The sequence below is a fragment of the Ictidomys tridecemlineatus genome, chromosome 10 (assembly GCF_052094955.1).
Source record: "Ictidomys tridecemlineatus isolate mIctTri1 chromosome 10, mIctTri1.hap1, whole genome shotgun sequence".
Taxonomy (NCBI): domain Eukaryota; kingdom Metazoa; phylum Chordata; class Mammalia; order Rodentia; family Sciuridae; genus Ictidomys; species Ictidomys tridecemlineatus.
This window is the reverse complement of record NC_135486.1, coordinates 142,000,022-142,023,012: the sequence shown is the minus strand read 5'-3', so window position 1 is coordinate 142,023,012 and position 22,991 is coordinate 142,000,022.

Sequence of the window (22,991 nt, the reverse complement as noted above, 5' to 3'; positions counted from 1 at the left end):
CTGGAAACTGGCAGTGCCTTTTCTCTTAGTGGCCGTGGGAGAGTCTGTTTTACCCCGATCCCTGCGTTTCCCTGAACGGTGGGGAGGTTGGGCTGTGGGGAGGCCCTGCTGCCCACGCAGGTCAGGGGCCGAGGGATGTTGGGAAACGGCACTTTCACCTCAAGTGGCCACAACATTCACGGGAACTCCTGACACCCACCCCGATCGTCACCTCTGACTTGGGTCTAGAGAGATGTCCGCTCATCCCGTGAACAAAGCTCAGCTCCCATGTAGACACGTTCATTCCAAGCACAGGTCCTGAGAGCCTGCCGCTCGCAGAGGCTGGGTTCTGGGCCGACTTGCACCCAGCTGCCCCTTCCTTCGCCGCATCCTAGAGAGTTAGAAGGACAAGGCACTTGCAGGGCGGGTCCTGATGGAGAAAACCAGAAAGCCTTCCTGCCAGGTTTTGATCTAGCCGTAGGTCTCACTCACAGGGCTTTATAGCTGCCTGATTAAGTAGTTTGAATGCAAAACCAGGGAATGCCCCAGTGGCAAGTCAGAACCGAGGTCCCTGTGTGTGACCCTGGCAGCTTCTCACGGCCCATAAAACAGAGAATGGGGAAGCTTCACCCCTGGGGCTAAGAAAGAGCTTGGAAATGCAAAGTCCGCTCAGCTTTCCGGCTGAAAAGAGACTCCTGTAAGTTCAGTGGCCATATAGTCTATTGTCCAAACCATGACACTTTTTATTAAGGTAAAACTTCTATAGAGCAAATACCCAAATCAATCTCCTCCCTCCCTCCCTCCCTCTCTCTCTCTCTCTCTCTCTCTCTCTCTCTCTCTTTCCCCTAGGAATGGAACCCAGGGTCTCCTGCATCTAGGCAAGCACTTTACCCAGGATACCACATTTTGGTACATTTTTACGTAGGCAGTCACCCATGTCACCGTTCAGATCCACATAGAAAAATTCCAGTCACCCTAGAAAGCCCCACCACTAGCCTCCCCGGTCAGTAGCTGCCTTCCCTGTCCCTGATTTCCGGCACCTGACCCCAACGTTGCATCCTGAAGTTCATCTAAATGAGATCACATAGCAGGTCCCCTTTGGTGTTTACACCACAAGAGCAAAAATGGCCTGCTGTCAGCACTGTGGCTGAACCTCAGAGGCATTCCACCAGGGTCCGTTGGAAAGGGAAGACTGGCTATCCACAAAGGTGGGGACAGCTGGCTTTTGTCAAAGGGGAGCATTCTGAGGAGTCAGGACAAAGGCTCAGCGTATCTTTAGGTAAGTGAGCCTCCAGTCCATACCCCACAGAGGCACCGCATCCGGGACACCCACCCCATGAAACAGGACTTTGCTCTTGAATAGACGGCGCCAGCCTTGTTCCCACCGAGGGCTGTGCGCCTTTCCAGAGACCCTGCCTCCTCCTTGGAGATTCACCTGCTGGGCCAGGAGCAGCTGAGACCGAGTGCAGTGAGCAGGAGGCCCTCCCCATGCCTTTGAAACCTCTCAGGGGGCCACTCCCTCCCACTCCCACTCCAGACGCCTGCAGAATTAATGCAGCACCAGGAGCGCTCTCGGCCCGGTGCCGGCGCCACAGCCACCACCGCGCCTCACCTGTTTCCACGCCCCCAGCAGAATTCAGGAATCATTAGCGTTTGATGATCTTGTGTTTCCAGACTTCAATCTCTTGTACTTTGAAATTGAAATTCCTGAGCCTGCGAGGGACCCTACGCTGACAACTGACTTATTGAACCTTCTCCAGCTTCCACGGCTCGGAAAGTCGATCCAGCCACTCGGAGGCACGCGAGCTGCGGGAAAAGCATGAGTCCAGGTGGAGGTTGTGAAACCCAGAGCCTTTCCCCGGTGTCAGGGAATGACAAGAGCATCCCTCGCCCACTCATTAACAGGAGTCGGGCTCGTGAGACGCCATGCAGGGCCACACGTGCCTAGGCTCCACTTCTGAGAGTGGTGACAGGGGACCAGTTGTCCTTCCTGAAATCCATTTGCAAATTCCCATGTCTCCCTCCTCTCTGGAACAATCCACCCTGCACTGGGAGTTGTTGGGCCATCTCTCTCCTGTGCACCCCGGCTTCTACATCACTAGAGTGGTCATGAGGACTCAGCAGCAGATGCTAAGTGGAACAGTGGCACAAGGGGCTCCCTGTGCCCAGCTTAGCCACGCCCAGCTGGGCTCACCCTGGAGGGACGCGGCACCGCCCAGAATCAGTTCCCAGTCTGCAAGTCGCCTTTGCTGGTACCTGTGATTGGGGATCCTGGTATGAGGTCAATTCATTTCCTCTGTCTGTCCCCCCATGGCTTGTCTCTCTCGACTGGCAGTCACATCCTTCGTCACACCTCAGTCCCAGTCGATGCCTTCCTCTTGGCCTCAGAGGTGACATTCATGTTGACAGGCCCTGGGGCTTTCATTTTGGCTCCGTGTCTTTAGAATTCCATGGAAATCCATTCGGATATTTTTCTCAGGTGAAGTAGCAATAACTCAATACAAAGAACAGCAGTTGATAGCAGTGGTTAAATTGGGCATTTCAATAATCGGATTCCACAGTTATTAACGTCCTATCGTTTCAGTGATTAGCAAGATTCCTGATACAAGTGCCAGTCAGTACGTCAGCTATAAATGATTTTATCCAACGTTCAAACAAAAACGCAAATGCCCCAGCCCATCGACACCCCTCTCTCTTGGTCTCTGACCTAGGGTTCAGTTATCATCACCTTTATTTTCTCCTCCTCTCTCCTGAGTTTGGTCTCTTGTTTACTGAGCCCTGTGTATTTCTTTCCTGATTTACGACTCTTGTTTTTTAAAAACTTGTCTTCAGGTAGCCTCCTGAACAAGGGGGTACGGACACTTCGTTTTCCATAATTGCACCTCTGAAAAGTGTTTATTTTACATTTCCCTTGTTTGATGGTTTGGCCTGGCATAGGAAGTGAGATTGGAGGTCATTTTTATTGACATTGTTGACGCAGGGATCCAGCCTTCCAGTGCTGGCTGTGACGATGTCCAGTGTCCTCCTGATCCTATTCCTGTGTATGTGACCCATCTCTTTGACCACCTTTATCCCACCTCTAACACCAGCAGTGGCCACCCTGTGTCTTGGAGGCTCTGAAATCCCATTGTCATGCGCCTTGGTGTGGAATTCTTTCTCCCTTCTCCTTCCTCCTTAGCTGAAGATTGATATGTTACGCAAACACATCCTTCAGTTCTGGAGAAGGTGTGCAGTCATCATTTTTGGACAATTCTTCCCATTTTTATTTTCTCTTTGTTATTTTTGAAGCATCAATTGTTTGAATATTAGGTTTCCTTCTGATTTTTAAAATATATACATACTTATATACAGCATAAAACTCAAGTTTTCTATTTCTTTGTCTCTTTATTTGGTTTTCTGGAAATTAAGATCTGCTCTGTACACTCTTGATTTCTAAAAAGTGTTTATGATAATATTTTAATAATTTCCAATTTATTTTTCTTCTTAGATTCTGCCCCTTCTCCTATTTTCTTCTTGTCCCATCCTTTAAAGGTTATTTATGTGCTACTTTTTCTTTTCCCCGAATGCCTAGTTTTTTTTTCTCTCTGGGTCCTTTTCAGTCTCATTCCTTCATCTGAAGTCGTTCTTCTAATGCCTGGTGGTTCTTGATGAACAGCTCATGTATGTAGTTGCAAAGAGCCTTGTGGTTTGAAAACCCTGAGTGCCCAGGATGGAAGTTGATTCATTTTTAATTATTTATTTTCATTTGTTATACTTGACAGCAAAATGCCTTATAATTCATAGTACACGTACAGAGCACAGTTTCTCATGTCTGGGGTGTACACAAAGCAGAGTCACACCATACAGGTACTTGGGATAATGATGTCCATCTCATTCCACCATCTTTCCTACCCCCCTGCCCTCTCCCCTCCCTTCCCTCCCCTCTGCCCTATCTAAAATTCCTCCATTCCTCCCATGCTCCCCCCTACCCCAGTCCCAATCATGGGTCAACATCCTCATCTCAGAGAAAACACTTGTCATTTGGTTTTTGGGGACTGGCTAACTTCAATCAGCATTGTATTCTCCAGCTCCATCCATTTACCTGCAAATGCCATGATTTTATTCTCTTCTATTGCTGAGTAATATTCCATTGTGTGTAGGTGCCACATTTTCTTTATCCATCCATCTACTGAAGGGCACCTAGGTTGGCCCCACAGTTTAGCTATTGTGAGTTGTGTTGCTATAAACATTGATGTGGCCATGTCCCTGTAGTGTGCTGTTTTTAAGTCCTTTGGGTATAGACGGAGGAGTGGGATAGCTGGGTCAAATGGTGTTTCCATTAATTCCAAAGAAAAAATTCCATCCTATCTCCCCAATTTTGCCCCAGCTTAGACACAGCCAAGGCTCTTTTTTTGTTAACAAAATGGTTGATCCTTGCCTCCCTGGATGGTTCTGCTCAGGTCCATAATGCCTGCGTCAGGGGAGGGAGAGTGCTTCCTCTCTATTCTGGTAGGGTGGAGGGGCCACCTTCCCCAGGATTTATTCCTCTGCAAGGACATCCTGAGACTTTCTCCACCCACAGCGGGGGCCTGGGGACAGGTGGCAGAACACTCCTCTGCACCGATTGTGGCTGAGCAGAATGTCTGTCCCGGCCAGCCAGAGTGAGCCCGGGGAGTGGAAATTTCCACTTGTGTCCAGATGAGAACCTGTGCTCAGCAGCAGGGAAGAGGGCTGAGGGGCGCCGGGAGCTTTAAAGGGGCAGACAGGGAGTGTCAGGGGCGGGGGACTCTATGGGGAAGCAGCCCCCGGGGACCCCAGCCATGGTGTCCTGCGGGTTCAGACAGCTGGAGGGGCTTGGTGACTCCTCCTCACACTCCCCAGAAGGGCGCCCCTGTTTTCCTGCCCGCTCTGTGAGACCCCGAGGCTGGGGCTGGCACTTTCCTTCTGTGGCTGCTCTACAGGACGCCGGGGCTCGCCGGGGCTCTCTGGCTGCCAGGGTTCAATGACAACAGCCCTTTCCTTCAGTGGCTTCCAAGCCCGGCTCAGCGGCAGAAGGTCAGAATCAGAATCAGACCCCCGCCATTCTGGGCTCCACACCAGATCTCCTGAGTCAGAACCTCCAGAGACAGGTCCTGGGCTTCTCGGGCCAGCTCATGGCTGGTCCTACGCCTCCAGCCTTCAAGGGCCCTGTGTCTGAGTCTAGGCACTGTCCCCGTGTACTGTCACTCTGCCCAGCTTCCCAACATCCCGTGGGCGGCACATGCAGCCCTTTGCTTATGGAAGGACCCTGTCTTCAGCTGTCCCAGCCAGGTCCTCTTCCCAGAGGATTTTTGGACGGTCATGGGAGGACAGAAAAACACTTTTTTTCCCTTTCCCAGTATCCAGGCTACGGGCAGGCGGCAGCCTGGGTGCGCTCGGGTGTTCTTTCCCGAAAGTCACATTCTTTCTGGGATATTTACAATGGCAGAGATAATGGGTTATTGATGAACCACTCAGCTAGGCTGGCCCCTGGTGAATTAGCTGCTGGCCACTGGCCTGCCCGGGATAAGGAACTACTGCTGAGCTCAGCACTGCCGCAGAAGGTCTAAATCACGCCCATCCCCTCCTGCAGAGCTGCAATCTCTGTTAAAGGTGCCACCGCAGCCAATTCCTCACCCAGGAAAGCAACTTATTTAATTTATGGCTAATTGAAGGCTCGGAGCTTTGGAATCAGATGGATGGGCCTCTACTTCGGCTCCTCCTGTCTTTCTTCACTGGGTAACAAAATGCAAGGTATTTAGCATTTTCAAAAACCTCAACTTCCTCATCTACAACACAGTAATCCCGTACAACTTTACAGAATCGCCCCAAACAGTACAGGAAACCATGGAAATAGACCCTGTCTCAGTTTACAAAGGACTGTCACGTTCATTCTCATTTAAATCTCACAATCACCCTATTTTATGTATGTGCGTACGCATGTGTGTCTATGTGGGTGTGTGTAATCAGTTCATTTTGGACGCACCAATATTATAAGTTTCAGAGGGTTTGAGGCTCTTACTTGGGGATCAACCCCTCCTTCACCTCTGTCGCACACATATCGTGCGGACAAAGACACAAATATTCAAGAGGTCGAGGGATTTGCGGCAGGTCGTATGGTGGGTCAGTGGCCAGCTCAAAGCCTTCCTAGACCATCAAATCGCAAGTATGTGTATCAGTCTTCAAGGACTTGATTGAACTGTTTATTATCTGTCTCTTGTGGAAAGTGGCAAAGTGGCCCCAGGTTTTCACTCCACCGGGCACACAGACCCTGGGCAGACAGGGACAAGGTACCTTCTGCTCTGACTCTGAGCTCAGGGGGGTGACCTGCCTTGGCCAACGGAGTGCTGGTGTGGCAGCTCAGAGCCAGGCCTTCTGTAGGCTCGTGTGCTGTTGTGAATAGTTGCACCTTTGTCGCTGTCTGGGCTCAGTGGCTGGAGGGTGAGAAGAGGGAGACTCAGAGCTGGTCCCACAGGACTGACAAACAGGCTGCCACATCCACTGAGTGTGTCATTGTTTGTTACGCAGCACAGTTAGGCCAGAGGTAGCTGATACACTGGCTCTGTCTCCTGGTGCTCTCCCATCACGTCCGTGCTGGACTTCCTCAGCCCCTCAAACAAGGGGATCGAGAGTGTCGCTTTGCCCAGAACATCCCCCTCCCTGCTATTTCCACACAGCCCCTTACTGCTCACCCTGGAAGTCTCAGCTTAAATGTTGCGTCCTCAGAGGGATGACTGTGGGTCTGCATTACGATGTTCTGCGCGTCCTCTGAGGCCTCCCCACCCGTTTCCAGCATGGTTTTATTGTGATTCACAATCGTGTGATGTCAGCCTGAGAAGGCTCCCCAGGTCAGGGCTGGTGGCTGCCTGTTGTATCCACGCTCTGTTCTTGGCGCCCAACACCGTGCCTGGCATGGAGCACACTCTCCGTGGTGGATGAGTGCACACGGGAATGAATAAATTGGCAGAAACGGGTTTTCAACTCTTCACCCTTCCTGGCTTCCTTTGATGCCACAATTATGGCTTTATGGCAGGTTCAGGGCTTATCTGTCTCGGAGCCCCCTATCTAACATGCACAACTTCCCGATAGTGTTCAGTCTGTTTAACTGGCATCTTCCCCCCCTCTTTTTTTTTTATCAGTTTACACTCAAGTGAGCAGCTTAACATTTCAGGGATTAGCTGGCAGTCAGCGGAGAGAAGAGGTGGGAGACAACATTCTCAGATCAGGATCCAGGGAGAGGAAGGCTCGGGAGAAAAGCCGGGGTGTCTGAGGCGGTCGCAGCAGCACTTCTAAGGTTGAGCTGTCGCCCTGTGCAACACGGAGGTGATTCGGGCTCTTGTCAGCATCTCTGGTTGCAGACAGGGATTGACACCTTGAACTTCCCAGGTTCACTCGGGAGGACCCACACCCCGATACGGCAGTGATGTTCGCCTTCATGCCCAAAGGCATTTCATGCTGGGCTCTGTGTCCTGCCTTCCTGAATCTGGAACTTGACGTTCGTGCAATGCTGCTGTCCAAGGTGCTCAGCTGGAGGGTCCCTTCTGGGTTGGTGTTCAGCAAGACCAAAGCCTGAGAGACACAGCGGATTCAAGTTTGATTGCACCACACAAGGATGGAGACAGGGAGGTGGGTGAATGTCCCCTAGGTTGAAGCATCCTCAGCCCCACCGCCACTTAGCACTGAGGATGGTGGCAGGGAAGTCAGAAACCCAAGATTGCCAAGATCCAGGTGAGAACGTGGCTTTTCCGCAGCAGGCCTGGGAAAACCTCTAGCCAAAACGGGCTACCTGGTTCTTCTAACGTGCAGAGTGCTTTCTTCGGACAGGAAGGAAAAGAGAAAGAGAGTAAAACCAGCCAGAGAATAAGATCTATCTACCATTCCGGTTGCGTGAACCATTGTCCCAGATGGCCAGAAATTCCTGGTGACGATGGTCTGGGTGGGCTCTGCTGACCCCACAGCAATCATCTCTGAAGCAAAACCCCTGGAGCAGTTCGTCTGTGAGACACTAATAAGAATTCCAGGGAGGAAACAAGAGTTCTGTGTTCAACCAGACCATGAAAAACTTTGCACACACAATCTTCTCCCGGGCAGGCAGGCATGTACGTATTTGCATATTCAAAGTACTGGAAAGTCCTGCCTTAAAAACATTCTTAATATTTTTTTTCCTAATATTGTCAACTCTTTCTAAGTTCGTTTCCTGATGGAGACTTCTCTCTTTCTTCTTCCCCACCTTCCTTCCTTCCTAATCTCATTCAATGCCCGTTGACATCATTTTGCAAACCACAGGAATATGGTGAATTGGACTTTGGGGAATTTTTTTCAGAGTGTTGCATTTGGTCAAAGACAATGGTTAAAAGGAGGAGCAAAAAAGAAGCAGGATGGTCACTCCTTGGGCCCCTTCTGTGCGCTATTTATTTAACGTCCCTCGTGCTCCTGAACTCGTTTTGTCCTCAGAGCCTCGGTGATGTTAGGGGTGACGTTAGGGTCTACACTGGGCTGTCCCCCAGAGCTCAGGCCTTGGCTTGGTCATCTTCTGTCCCTGGTGAGTGGCCGTCTCTCTGTTTCCGTGTCCTGAGCAGCTTCCCTCCTCACCACACCCCTCTCCCGTGTGCTGTCTCAGCTGGACCCAGAGCCCTGGAGCTGGCCGTCTGTGGACTGAGGCCTCAGAAACCAGGAGCCGCAAATCAGCTTCCCTCCCCCGTGTTGTTCTGGTCAGGTCCTCTGGTCACAGCGATGAAAAAGACCACTAGAGCAGATGTCATACATGTTTTTTTTTTTTTTCAAATGAAGAACCTGAGGCTCAGAGAGGTCCAGGTACCTGTCAGGCACACACACGGTAAGCTTGTGGGGTGGGGGGCTGTTTTCAAACCTAGACCATCTCCTCCCGTGCCAGCCCTTGAGCCACCCAGCTCTCCCAGCCAGGGGTGAAGGCACCCCATCCCCTGTGGCCAGGAGAGCCTACACTTACTGTGTCAGCTGAGCCGTGTTAACCGGGGCTTGTGAAGACCGTAGCAGGTGTTCACGTCACACCGCCAGCCAGTGGCTTGGAAAGCGACATGCGAGTCCTCGTGCAAGGCTGTTGGGCTGAGAAGGGGACTGAGAACCACCTGTTTCGTGGATGGACGTGGTCAATGGCCAGGTCCTGTGTTCACCTGGTGAGTGGAATTCAACTACAGGCCAGTTAGTCTCCCTGCACACTGAGACTTTGGGGAACGCAGAGAGGGCTGTCCATGTCGGGACGTCACAGACATAGACAATGGTTCATTAGTTTTCTGTTGCTGGTTGGTTACCCTCATGCACACAGCCTTACCCTGATACATAGCCTTCCCTACTGGGAGCCGTAGCAGGAGCTGCCTGTGGAGTTGAGAGCTCCTCCCCTCGGCCACTCTGTGACCCCAGGAAAGCTGTGCAGCTTCTCGAAGTCTCTGTGCTCTCACCTGTCTTAATTCTTCCAGGCACAGTAAAGGGGCCTACCTCGCAGAATGGCCGTCAGGATTAAAGGCGTACAGCTGTTAGCATCTGCCCCTGCCGCACGCTCTTCTCCTGACCATCCACCGTTGGCTGCGTGGCCGAGGAATCCTCCCACCTTCCCCTGAGCCTCTGTTGCACACAGATGAGAACCAGGTGCTGCAAACGGGAGGCCTGGCTTTCTGACCGGCGCAGTTCTGTGCATCCCCCTTCTTCCTGGGACTCTGCTGATTCTCCGTAAAATCAGGTTCCCGAGTTTTGCTGCCCATGTGGATGGTTGGCTGCAGACCTTTGGGGCTTCGCCTGGAGAGAGATCCTGATGGTGTGGACAGTCAGTTCCGCAGGCCCCCGGGGCCGACTGCGCCTCACTTACCAGCTCTGCCTCGGTGACAGCTCCTTGGTAGCTCAATGTCAACCGCGACGGGAGCTGTCACACTGGGTGTCTGCAGAGGCTGCACCCTGGGCTCCGCTCGCCCCAGGGGTCCTGGGTGGCTGAACACTTCCTGCCACTGCACTAGTTCAAAGCCCCTGGGGGAAAGGCCGGGCACTGCCTGCCGAAGCCCACGAGGAGGATGTGCAGCCCTCAGTGGTCAGTGGGCACTGCCCACCCTGGGTAGCTGGTTCCTGTCACCATCCTGCAATGCTCTTGCAGTTTCTGCATTTTCAGGGGGCACAGTGGCTCGGGCAGGGAAAGGCTGCTAGTGTAGACGGTCTCTGACCCTCTCTGCAGGGCTCTCCCCAGCCTGCTCTTGTCCTCTGACCTCGTCCCCTTGTTCCTCACAAGTGTCAGGGATTTGATGCCGGGCAGTGCCCACATGGGAGCCGTACAACCACAGGCCACCTTTCCCTGCGCCCGCCCAGGTGGAAGGCAAGCGTCTTCCTAGCCTGGATTCGGTGACATTGTTAATACGCCTGGCTCTGCACCTGGGCCCTGGGGAGGGGCCGTCCCCAGTGCCTCCACCCACCACCCCACACGAGAGCTAAGGACTGGAGACCTCTGAGTCAAGGAGTCTTACCGGGGGCCCCATAGTGACAGACATGAGACTGGAGCCCGCCCCCGCTCTTGTGACAACAGGTTTTACTGTTCAACGTTTTACCAGGATAAGGAAACCCAGGGGGGTAGTGGGCAGAAGGGGCTGGGGAAGCATGGATCAAGCGGGTGTCCCTTCAAGCGGGTGTCCCTTCAAGCGGGTGTCCCTTCAAGCGGGCTTGATGCCCTCCAGAGCGCAGACACATGGCCCCATCATAACGTGTTACCAGAGAGGAGCTCATGACACAATCGTGGGCCTTCTACAGTCGATTATTGCAATTACCGGAAGCCAGTCTCTTGTCATAGCTCATTTAGCACAAGACCACACAAGGGAGGCGAATGGCACGGGGGTCCTGGGTCCATTGTTGCTGCCCTCACTGGAGCAGGCATCTAAAAGGAGATGCCAACCCCAATAAGCTGATCCCACGAAGCCATTAGGCTGGTGACACGTCCACTTAGGGTGACACATATTGATCATGTAAAACACGCACACCGTGTAATATGATTAAACCCATCCACCCGCTCCAGAGAGCCTGCCCAACTGGGAGTGCAGCCCGGCTCTGCGGCCAGAGCCCTGTGGCCCTGCCTGGGGCCTCCGAACTCGGGGTGGGAGCTCAGCACGTTCCTGACATCTACTGTTTATCTGCTCCTTCATTAATTCAGTCATTTACTTATTCATTCAGCCACAGTCTAGAGAGATTCCTTCTATGGAGGGGCACTGTGGTAAGCACTAGAGACAAACTAATGAGAGACGTACAATTGTCCCCACTGCCATGAAGCTCAGTCCTGTGGAGGGACAAAGGTGCTAGCCAGTGATCAGTGCTGACCACACACAGAATTGAATGCCCTGAGGAAAGAATCATAACTAATGAGAGGAATGACCGTGGCTCAGTGACAGGAGCATGGAGCAATGAGACTAAGCATCATGGCCCAGTGACAGTAAGGAGCATGGCTCAGTTACAGTAAGGAGCATGGCCCAGTGAGAGTAGGGAGCATGGCTCAGTGAGAGTAGGGACCATGGCTCAGTGAGAGTAGGGAGCATGGCTCAGTGAGAGTAAGGAGCATGGCCCAGTGAGAGTAGGGAGCATGGCTCAGTGAGAGTAGGGAGCATGGCCCAGTGAGAGTAGGGAGCATGGCTCAGTGAGAGTAGGGAGCATGGCTCAGTGAGACTAAAGATCATGGCTCAGTGTGAGTCAGGACCATGGCTCAGAGACAGGGAGAGTATATGGCTTAGTGACAGTAAGGATCATGGCTCACTGACAGGAGCATGGGTCAATGAGACTAAGCATCATGGCCCAGTGAGACTAAAGATCATGGCCCAGTGAGAGTAAGACCATAGCTCAATGAAAGTAGGGATCATAGCTCAGTGAGAGTCAGGAGCATGGCTCAGAGACAGTAGGGATCATGGCCCAGTGAGAGTAGGGATCGTGGCTCAGTGAGAGTAGGGATCGTGGCTCAGTGAGAGTAGGGATGGTGGCTCAGTGAGAGTAGGGATGGTGGCTCAGTGAGGGCACCCATGCCCTTCCTCTTGTCCCAGTAGCTCCCCCCCCACCCGACTGCCTGCATCTCCAATAATCCAGGCTCAAGGACCTGAGTGGCCAAAGGGCCTTTCTGTCTCTCACAGGTGGCTGCTTTAGGGACCAGTAGGTAGTCTCCTCCCCACACACCTGAGGCTTCAGGTTCTGGGGGCATCTCTTAAAGGGGGGATCCTGCAAGGCTGGACCACAGTGGGCTGCAAAGGCCTCTCTGTTTTTTTTCTGGTCGTTGGTTACATACTGACCCAGGTTCGTCTGGCTGATCCTGTTGGTCTTCGCCTACTGCAGTCTCGGCTCCTGCCCAGGTGGATTATCAACTCCAAGGGCCCAGGGACCTTGGCTCTGCCGGAGCCGGACCCACCATGGTGACCACACATGAGAGTGCTGACCGGGTCACCGGACAGAGTGAGTCGGTCTTTTCCTCTGGTGGCCAGAGAGCCCTGGGCTCCTCTGTCAGGAGTGGCCACTGGTGGAGAAGCTCAGTGACACAGAGTCCAGTCGAGAAGGAGCTCCACGGCAGAGTCGGGGCTACTGCGCACCAGCCAGTCCTCCTTCCTCGTCGCCCGCTGGATCCTGTGTTCTGGTCTGCCCCGGGGAGGTGGGGCCAGGGGACCGGGTCCTGAGCCATGAGGTGTGGGTGGCAGTGACGTGGCCTCTCCACGGGGGTCTCCCTTTTGTTCTCCCATTTGAAGACGGAGTGAAGAGGACTCCAGTGATGGAGAGGACAGCGGAACCCGAAGGTGAAGGGACCCTGGGGCCGAGTCCCTGCGTGGAAGCCAGCCCAGTCGGAAGCCCGGGCGCCGGGTGAGGAAGCTGCACCTTGGTGGTGGGAAGCCCAGATCCTCTGGGTGGTGCTGGGACCGCAGCCAGCCAGCCCTGACTGATTTAGCCACCAGTTATCGATGGAGCGTGATTCTAGACGCTTCCTGCCATCTGTGTCCCTGTGCTCACGGCACCGCAGCTTACCCCGGTTTTAGAGGAATATTTAAAGACGTTGCTCCCCTCGTCCAGGGACTCGACGCTCCTCAGTGACAGGCTAACAAACAAACAGACACAAACAAACGACATCCGGGCCCTTTCTCTCAGCCGGCAGCCACTTTTCCACGAATGAAGGAGCCGAGGATTCGTCGAAGGGGAAGAAGGACAGGTAGCGAATGGGGCATGAGGGTCTCTTCGGGAGGGTGGTGCCGTAGGTAGTGTCACCTGTATGCACTGTGAACACTGTCCCACGAGGCACAACTGAGAGCAAGAGGTGAACGCTTCGGGGGATTTCTTCTCCTTCTTTCTTCTCCTCACTCAGTAAAACAGGAAAAGGGAGGATTTTCAAAGGATTAGATTAGACCTTTATCTAGACAATGGGACGGTTGGCTTGGGTAGGAAGTCCCCAGCCTCTTGGTGTGATTCATGTAGCAGAAGATCAAACAGACATCTGCCACTCTTGACCGACAGGAAGGGCCTGGGTGTAAATTAAGTAGCTCAGAGACAAGATAGTTCTACGTCTCTTCATATAAACAGATAAAGACATACACAACACACACACACACATATATTATGTATAAAGCATGTGTGTAACACACGTACGATTGTCACACATATGGAACCGCAGTTGTATATGTGTTGTGGATATTCGTTGTGTCAAGCTGGACAACGCACCTTCTGGACTCTCTTTTTTGAATGTTGGGATATCTTTGGATTCCAATCTCTCCTTGATGCTTGAAGGTCTGGTGTCATTTTTGAGAGCAACTACAGACAAGACCCAGAGGCCTGGGGGCCTTTTATCTTTAACTTCCCAGGTGTTTTCTGTATCAGCATGTTCACAATAAGATGCCACCTCAAGTGGGTGACATCCAGGAAGGCGGCGGTGGCAGTGACTCGGAGGACCTCGCAGCAGGGCAGCTACAACATGGCCATGGTGTTTCAAGATGCTTCAAGGACACGCGGATCACCCCGGGCATCACCCAGGGCTGAGCGGCTGCTCATCACTGCTCACGTCCCCTGTTGACTGCGATCCAGGGAAATGGAAGCAGAGCTGCTGAACGTTGAAGGCTAGAACAGAAACTGGCTGGACGCTCCAGTTCTCCAAGATGCTCAACAAAGACGCCCTCGATTGTCGCTCCCTTAACAAGCATTGGCCAAGAAATGGTCCCACGAGTAAGCATTTTGTAAGTGACAAATACAGGATTCACCCTCATTGTTTTTCCTGATTCTGAATGTTGTACTTTCTCCATTTATTTCTCTTTCCTAAAGTCAACTTATAGGAGTCTGGAAGAATTCTTCCAGGGTGCCATGTTCACAGAACAAGACAGTTGCTGAATATCTCCAAGACAAATATTGCTTTGGGTAGAGTGAGTACAGTTGTTTTAGGGTCCACCGTAGTTAAAGATGCTTCTCAATTTAGGGGTGATTCTATTTTTGCTTTTTCATGCTTTACCAAGTCAGCCATTATAGAGCACCAAGAGAGATCTAAATCAAGGGGCTCTGATCTCTCCTTAGTGTCAACTGAAGACTCAGCTGAGCGCCACTTCTGAGCTGAACTTGGAGATGACAGGCAGACCCAGCCCTGGATCAGGAGTGGCTCCCGTGGCAGAGGGCATGAGACACCGTCTGGAGTTAAGCCCCTCATTTAAAAAAAACCTTGCAACTCTTCACTAAGCCCGTGGATGCTCTTGCTTACCACCTTTCCTGGGGAGGAGACGTGAGTTCATGTTGACAGTCGCAGCTTCTCTTCACCTTATTTGGGAAGGAAAGCGTGAGTCCCTTCCTCCTCTGACACAAAGAAGAAGCGCTTTAATATAGAAGAGCAGACAAGTGTGATTCCTGACACCAGGACCTTGATCAGAGAAGTGAGAGGCCCCCACCTTAACTCCACCTTCTGCGTCATTTCTTCTTTATGAACCAATGTGCAGCGGGTCTTTCCAGAAAGGAAGAGAGACGGGGCGTTAGTCCTCCTGGGTGCTACTTTTCATAGCTGTCACCCTGCTGTCAGCAAAACACGTTTCCTGCAGGTGTCACGAGACTCCAGATCCTGCTCAAGTCAGACTCACACCTTCCACGGCTGCCGGTGAAGAGACGGAGCTTTGGGACACACAGCGCCGGTCTGAAGCCGGGCACTTCCAGTATCGATAACTTGGTTAACTTCTTTAAGCCACCACGCTCTCCTCTGTACAACGGAGCACCGATTGTTCCTCTTTGGCTTGTTGGGAGACCTGTGAGGTCACCTATATGAAATTGTTGTCACTTTTATAGAAACTGCAATAAATGTTAGCTTTTATTGGTTTTATTCATTCCCGACCCCTAAGCCCTCAGACATAGAGGGCTGGCCTGTCCCCTCAAAACCACGGTCCTCCACCGTTTACCAACTCCTCGTCTTGAATTTATTGACCACTGATGTTGGAGTTGCTGGGGGGCTTTATCTTCTGGAGGGGAGAGGTATCACCGTACACGGGGTTCAAGAGGGAGCTGCTTTTGGGAGGAAGTCTGCAGTACCCACTTCTTCCAGAGAGGGGCAGCATAGAGCCACCAGCCCTGAAGGTCCAGTGCTGTTGATCAGAGCCCTGTGCCGGGGGCTGAGGAGTGCAGCCGGGAGGCCGGAGCCTCAGGAGTGCCAGTGAGGGCCTCCCAGGTGAAAGGAAGCTCAGCTGCCAAGGGCAGAGGCAGATGGGCCCAGAAGTGAAGCCGAAATGAATGTGTGTAGACTTCTGAACCTGGGGTGCTTGGACCTCAGCTTCCTGACGGCTTCACGGACCCCCACTCTTTATGACGATCGTGATTCTTTTCCATATTGATCGTACCCACGAATGGGATTCCCTGAGGTATTTCCACACGGGCCTTCACTGCAGATTCACGCTGTCTTGCCTACGCTCTCACTCCGTCCCTCCTGGGCACCCATTCAGCATTCCTTCCCCAAGTCATTCATTCCTTCACTGACGAGGACCCGAGTGACATTCATCAGGGATCTGGCTCGGAGAAGCACCACAGGTCAGTGGGATTGGAAGTCAAACCAGCACTAGAAGGTGAATCAGATGTCAGGGTCCGGGGAACCAGATGCACTGGCCACATGCCAGTTGAGCTGCAGAGTCATGGGAATGGAGGCCACCTTCCCTGTCCCACCAGAGGGAGGCCCCAGGTAGCCCCAGGACTGCGTGCTTCTGGTGGGCAAATTCAACTCAGCTCCAAGGTCCCACCCACCCCTCAGTGGCTGGAGCTTTGTACAGTTATGACACCCACTCTCCAGGAGATGGCAGCAAAGAGTAGTATGGACAGGGTGCCATTTTGGAATTTGCAGGAGGAGAGTCCCCAAGGATCTGCCAAGCAGCTGGACTCCAACAGGAAACGGGGTCTGCCTCAATGGAGAGCAGTGTGGGCCCGAAGGCATTCCTTGGTGGTCTCTGATAGTGAGGATCCTGACAGGAAGGAGTGGAGACCCTCACGGGATGCTCCCACCGACAACAGGAAAACTTAACCTACGTACTGTCTATCCAATTTCTTCACTGCGCGCCACCAGCAAATTGTGCAGAGATGAAAGGGGTTTCCAAATGTGAGATCGAGATTTGCATTCCACAGTCCTAAGCAGGTTCCGGGCAAGCTGGTTTTATTTCCTATTGAAATTTGGTACGTAGTTAGTTGAGTGTCATAATCTTCAAAGTGAGTTTCCACCCCACAGCCCCTGTTTGCCTATAGTTGATTAGATAAAGAGCGGTCGGTAGACAACGTTTTTAAATTTAAATAGTTTTGAAGTGGAGGGAGAGCAGAAATTTTTCAAAGTAAATCAAAAGTCAAGTGATTTGGGGTCTTTTTTTTTTCTTTCCTTTTTTTTCTTTTTGTTTATTGTGGTGATTTCTGTTTTCAAGAAAGGGAAATAAGCTGTTGTGGGTGTTATTCATGTTTTTATGTTCAGAGAGGGAAAGTTTTTCCAAGTTAATTGCTTTTTCCTAATGAATCACCACTACAATGTTGTGTGTCTCTAAAATAATGGTTGTAAGAAGTTCTCATGATCTGACGTGTTTCCGTGGGGATCCACAAGCCCATGCTCTGAAGGCATGAATAGACTGAGAGGGAAGGCAGAGTCATGTCAATGAGCCATGGTGATCTGAGTGTATGGGCCCATCCTGACATCTCCCCCTCACACGCAAATGTGGATACAGACTCATCATGAATCTTTTCAGAAATATGAGGCTGGCGTTGATGTACCCAGTTAACTTCTTGCAGTGGCTGAAAACATTTCCAGTATTCCTCCTTTCCAGGCACCTTGCAGGATAAGCCCTCCTACCCTATGAAAACAGGTGTAGCCCAACTTGGAGAGAAAACTAAAGTAAGTGTGGTTCCCAACTAGAAGCTTTTTAACAGCCGAGGTGAAATTTAACACCCACATTTTCTAGCTCAGCAATCCTGGGATTGGAGGTGCATCTTCTATGGTTTGGGAGAAGATGAGGTAGAGCATCACAGCCCACCCCACTCCCAATCACAACGGATATGTAGAGTGATGAAAATAGACCTGTGCGTTCTCAAGCCACTTAGGTTATGAGCCTATTTGTTACAGCAGCATAACCTATCTTTTCTGACTAATACATGTTCTATCTTGTGTTTCCATTTCTTTATTTCTTTTTTTTTAAAGCAAACCAGACTCCTTCTACTACCTTTCTATGTGGTTGGCTAAACATGAATGGCTGGCTCTCTCTCTCTCTCTCCATTTTGAAACTGATTACCTGGTCCTATATGGGTCAAGCAATTATCTCATCCTTTTGCTCTTGATTTCTGGCCTGAAAATAGGCAAATGATCCAACCTAGAGTGAGAAGCAATACCTAGTTTAACAAAAGTCTAAAGAAGAAGCTGTCTTCACGCAGGGCTGCTTTCCTTCCTCAGGTATCGTTTGTAAGAAAGATGATTAACAGACTCCCTGTTCACCACGCGTACACCCCTGGGCTCTGCTGGGACAAGCTTGCCATCTCTCAGCAGCCCCCCCCTCAGGTTCTAGCCAGTGTGTGTTCCCGCTTTGTGTCTGAGTCACATCCTCCACCCACGTCCTGGCCTCTGTGCCCGAGCCGACTTGGGCTCACCCTTCTCCAAGGACAGCCTGGACTTCCCCTCGGCTGTGCCCGGGCTGCCTCGGGCTGTGCTGACACACACGCGTCTGTCTCTCCACGTCACATGGGTCCCGCTAGACAGCCAGGGGACACTGTCTCACTCCATCATCTTCTCATTGTGCTGAACACTGATTCTTGCACAGTGGTAGGTGCTAAGTAAACTGTGGTAGAACTGAATTAAATTCTGCATTCCAAGAAGTGTCTTCCACACACACACGCACACACACACACACATGCACACACCTGGTAAATACGACACCCTTCCATTCAGCCGAGCTTCGGAGAAGGCCACATTTGGCTCTGTTCTATTTGCTCAGATGTCATGTTTCAGGGCTCCAGTAGAAACTCATTTAAGAAAAAAATAATAATTTGTAGACCTTAATGTGTCAAAAATAGACACTCAACACACCTAGCGGTTCTAGATACTTTTGTTAATTCCATTGTACAGACGGGAACTAAAACCCAGAGAAGTTGATATCTTGCAGAATGTCACACAGCAGGACTCGGATCAAAACCCAGGCCGTTTGATGCGGGATCCTTTGTCTCCCTTTCTTCCTGGGCCTTCAGCACTGAGGTTCCTCATTCTTCCTGACAAGAGGTGTTGTTCCACCTTGTTTGGAAATCCAGATCCATCCCACCAAACCTGCTGCTCAGAGACAGCCCAGCCATGTGATTCAGGGAGGGGGCGGGTCCTGCTGGGCGCTGAGCCTCCGGCTGGGCTTTGTCCCTCTCAGCCCTGTGGCATCCTGGGTCCTAGCTCAGTCGTTGGTGACGTGGAGATAAGAACCACTGTGGGGAGAGGTGTGGACCGCAGTCAGGAGGGATGAGAAGTCCCCGACTCCTGTGGGTCCGTAGGTGGGATCTACAGTCGTGCCAGGGCGCGTAGGCCTCACGCCGCGGTGGCTGTCGTGTTGGGCACCTGTCCTGTCTGTGTGCCTGGCCTTCCTGACCAGCATGGCACTGGGCACGGAGTCGATGGTCAGCAGTCCTCAGCCAGGACTTTTCACCTCCTAGACGTCGTTCTCCTGATTTTAGGAGCAGGCCGGTCTCATCTGCCACGTGGGTTCTCAGGACGATGTCATGGTTTGGACCTGGACGTCCCCCCAAGGCTGGTGTGTGCAGGGCTTGTTCCCCAGAGCAGCAGTGTCCCGAGGGCGAGTGGCTTTGGGGACGTGATGGAACATGAGGGTGCTGACCCCCACCACGAGAGGTGGGGAGGAGGTGGGGCCTAATCCACGGTGGAGGAATGGGTGCCAGGGAGCATGTCCAGGAAGGGCATGTCTCCTCTCTCTCTCTCTCTCTCTCTCTCTCTCTCTCTCTCTCTCTCTCTCTCTCTTGGCTTCCTGGCTGCCATGAGGTGAGCAGCTCTGACCCACCAAGGCCATCTGTCTGGATGCTCTGCCTCCCCACAGGGCCAGGAACAATGGCGCCTACTCACCATGGACGGAGACCTCTGGAACCATAAGCCCAAACAAATCCTTGCTCCTCAAAGCGGATTTTCTCAGGCATTTTGTCACAGTGACAAGAAGCTCACAGACGGTGTGCTGTCCTAAGTGCACAGTGGTAAGCAGGACTGGCACCTGCTGAGTACATTCAACAACTGGGTGGAAGCGACTCAGCAGGACTATCAGAGGAGAATCCCAATTGCTCATCAGACCCCAGTCCTCGCCACCTTCTTTGTGTCCTCGCTCTTGGATCCATCAAGGAGGTTACTTGGGGGTGTGCCCGTCCCACAATGTGGACACCGTGACTGGACAGTGCCAGATACAGGCGTGTACCCAGCAGCAGGGCAGGGGTGGCACTCAGGGAGGGAGCCACGGGGACCAGGCTCTTCCTGCTGATGCCGTCTCCCATTTCCTGGCCCCTGGCCAAAGGCAGGATCCAGGTTGTCGCTGTTTGCAGCCTATGCACAGAAGCTCTGGCCATAAAGAGGATGGTTTATGGGGACATATGCTGCTCGTCCGGAGGCACAGCCAGGCCTGAATGCTATTCCTGGGCGACACCCTGATTATATCTCCATCGAGTCCAGGGGAGCCTCTGAGGCCTGCGAGGCTGCAATTTTGAAATGGATTTCACAGCTGCAAACTACGAGATGACCCAATTTGTCTTTTCCATTTCTGCCTCCTCTCCTATAACTATGGAAATCTGCATCCGCATCTCCGCGATGGGCTGCATAAAATATGCAACAGGCCTCAGTGCTCGGATGGGAGAGCTGCGGGATTTAAGGCCAGCTGCCGAGGTGTCCTTGGGACGGGTGGAAGGCGGCAGCAAACCCCGGAGAGTTGTGTGCAGGTTTCTGCTCCCTGAGACTCAAAGACCTTTTTTTGTTTTTAATGCTAGTCCTAAAAAAAAAGGAGAAAAAGAGAATATATGTTCCCCCTTATATCTCCCAAGGATCCCGGGGCTACCCATCCTCCCCAGAATATCCCAGATGGTAAACGGAACTGAAGTTAGCACATAAATTCTCCCCAGGGAATTGGTGGTGGGTGATAGCAGGCCTAATGAAATTTTTTATTGTGGTTATTACATACAATTTGTACAGTATATCATGCACGGAAATTTCCTCTATTCCTATAAATCTGGAATTGCCAGCGTAAATGCCCAGGCTTACGAACTGCTGCAGAACACAATTACCTCTAGATACAAACTCTCTTCAGGACATAAAAATCGTTGCCACTGAGAAGCCTGAATTGCTCTGGCAATTTTGTAAATATTTGAGTGATATATTTCCTTTTGGATAAGTTTTCATAGCCTTGGAAAGCTGTCTCGTTTCTTAATGCTTTTGTTGTTCTCTTTTTTTCCCGTTTTCCCCGGTCTCACTTGTGGTCCGATGGTTGTTTTCAATCATGCTTAGCAAATCAGGCTATTGGACAAATGTCATTGATACCAGGCTCCGAACGGCACGGCCTTCTGCCGGCATTAGGAAGACTGTCTTTATGGCAAAAAAAAAAAAAAAAAAAAGGTCCAAGAAGAAAGAAGAGCAAGGCGGCATTTTAGTGCATCCCGAGTCTCCTCCCTGTGTGTGGTCAGGGGTTCGGGCTGGAGGGGCGACATGTCTTCCGTTTGAACCAGGGTTGGTCCATCAGGCCCCGCCTTCCTCTCCACCTGGCTCCAGCAACGGGAACGGCTCCTGGGTACCTGGGCTGCTTTTCACCCTGGGAGACGGACCAGACGCGGGGAGATGCTGCACGTTTTCTCGTTAGGCTTCGTTATCAGGCATGATGGTGAAGGATGTTCTACCCTCCTATTGATTTTCCACAAGTTCTAATATTGGAGATAAGAGGAGCTCTTCCTCATAACAGCTTCCAGAGGGAGACAGCAGTGATGGATCACAGGCTGCTCCGGAAGTGAGCCCCCTGCTGGGTGGGCACGCAGGAAGTGCTTCCCGCCAGCCACCCAGGCCACCAGGAAATGAGCTTGCTGCCCCTCTTCCCTTCCTCTTCTCTTCCTCCTCCCTTCCTCTTCCTCCCTTGTTTCCGACCTCAGCTCAGTTCATCCTCCCAGCAATTCATGAATTGCCTGTTATCATTCTGCAATTTTCAAATGAGGAAAATAAATCCTCGAGAGACACGACATGGCTTGCTTGTGTCACGCAGCTCACCAGAGGGGCGGGCGGCTGGGGTGGAGGCTCACGTCACTCTGCAGTCGGACACACATGGATTGCAGCGAACAGCTCCTGCCAACTCTCTTTTTCCAAGTTCATCCCGAGAGACGGACACTCGTGGGATGGTAGCATGTCACCGGGATGTGTTCTCTGGCATCCTGAAATGGATATTGGAGAAGAAAAAGAAGATTGATATGTTCTCCCCATGCCCACAGCGTGAGAATTTATGTTTGCATCTCATGCATGAGTGGCTAAAGAAAAAAAGAATTATTAAAGGCAGATGAAAGCGTTAGTGAAGACTTGGTGCCCGATGGAGAGACAGAAGCTTTGTTACTGTGGACCAAACTTGCATTGAATAAATTGGCAGAGACTCAAAATAAATCAGGCAAAGAACACAGATTCATATTTACCAAAGAAGAAGTTAATATCCAGCGCAAATATCAAAGAAGAGGGGAAACGTTAATGTCACGTGCCACCCAGGAAATGTAAAATGGAACAATGGGATTTAACTTTCCTTGTTCGGAACGACAGCTTCATTTCTCTCTAGCCGCTGGGGGACGGGAGGAGGACGCTCTGGGTGGAGATGGCTGTGAACGTGTTCTCATGTACTGCAGGGGGAGTGGAGGGGAGATTCATCCACCTGTGCCTCTAGTGGTATCTGAGCACCTACTGTATACCATGGCTGAGTGCTGGGGTCCATCAAGATGAATGGGTCCAGTTCTTCCCCTTAGGAAGGCAGGAAGAGAAGTTTTAAAATAATTTCACTAGTGAACGTAGAATGGAAATCAGGTAAGAGCAGAGGGGACAATTACGTGGGAGGGTGACAGAATCCCCCATCTGGACTGGGTAAAATGAATTTAAAAAAAAAAACAAAACACCTTAAAAACCCAAACTACAACCACAACAACAAAATCCCCAAGCCAATGCCCCTGGGAAAGCAGTGCTCTGAAAAACAGTGTTAAAAACAAACTTTGGGTGAGACACTCCAGTTTTGATTCCGTTTGTGGAAACACTCATTGATCTGTGTAAATCGGGATGCACGGACCTTTGGATTAGTGTGTCGTCGGCAACCACAGACATTTGGAGATAACGTCCCTCAACGGCTTAAACACACAATGCACCCCAGGTCGTGTTTAGAAACAAGGTTTGGGGGACCCTGTAGGAACATGGGGTGATGTGCCTGTCCAGGCAAAGTGAAAACACAGGCTTCCAACTGTGCACGGGGTGTGGCTTTCCTGGTGTGAAACAGGAAGGAAGTGTGCTAGAGGCGCAAGTGCTTAGAGGTGGAGCATAT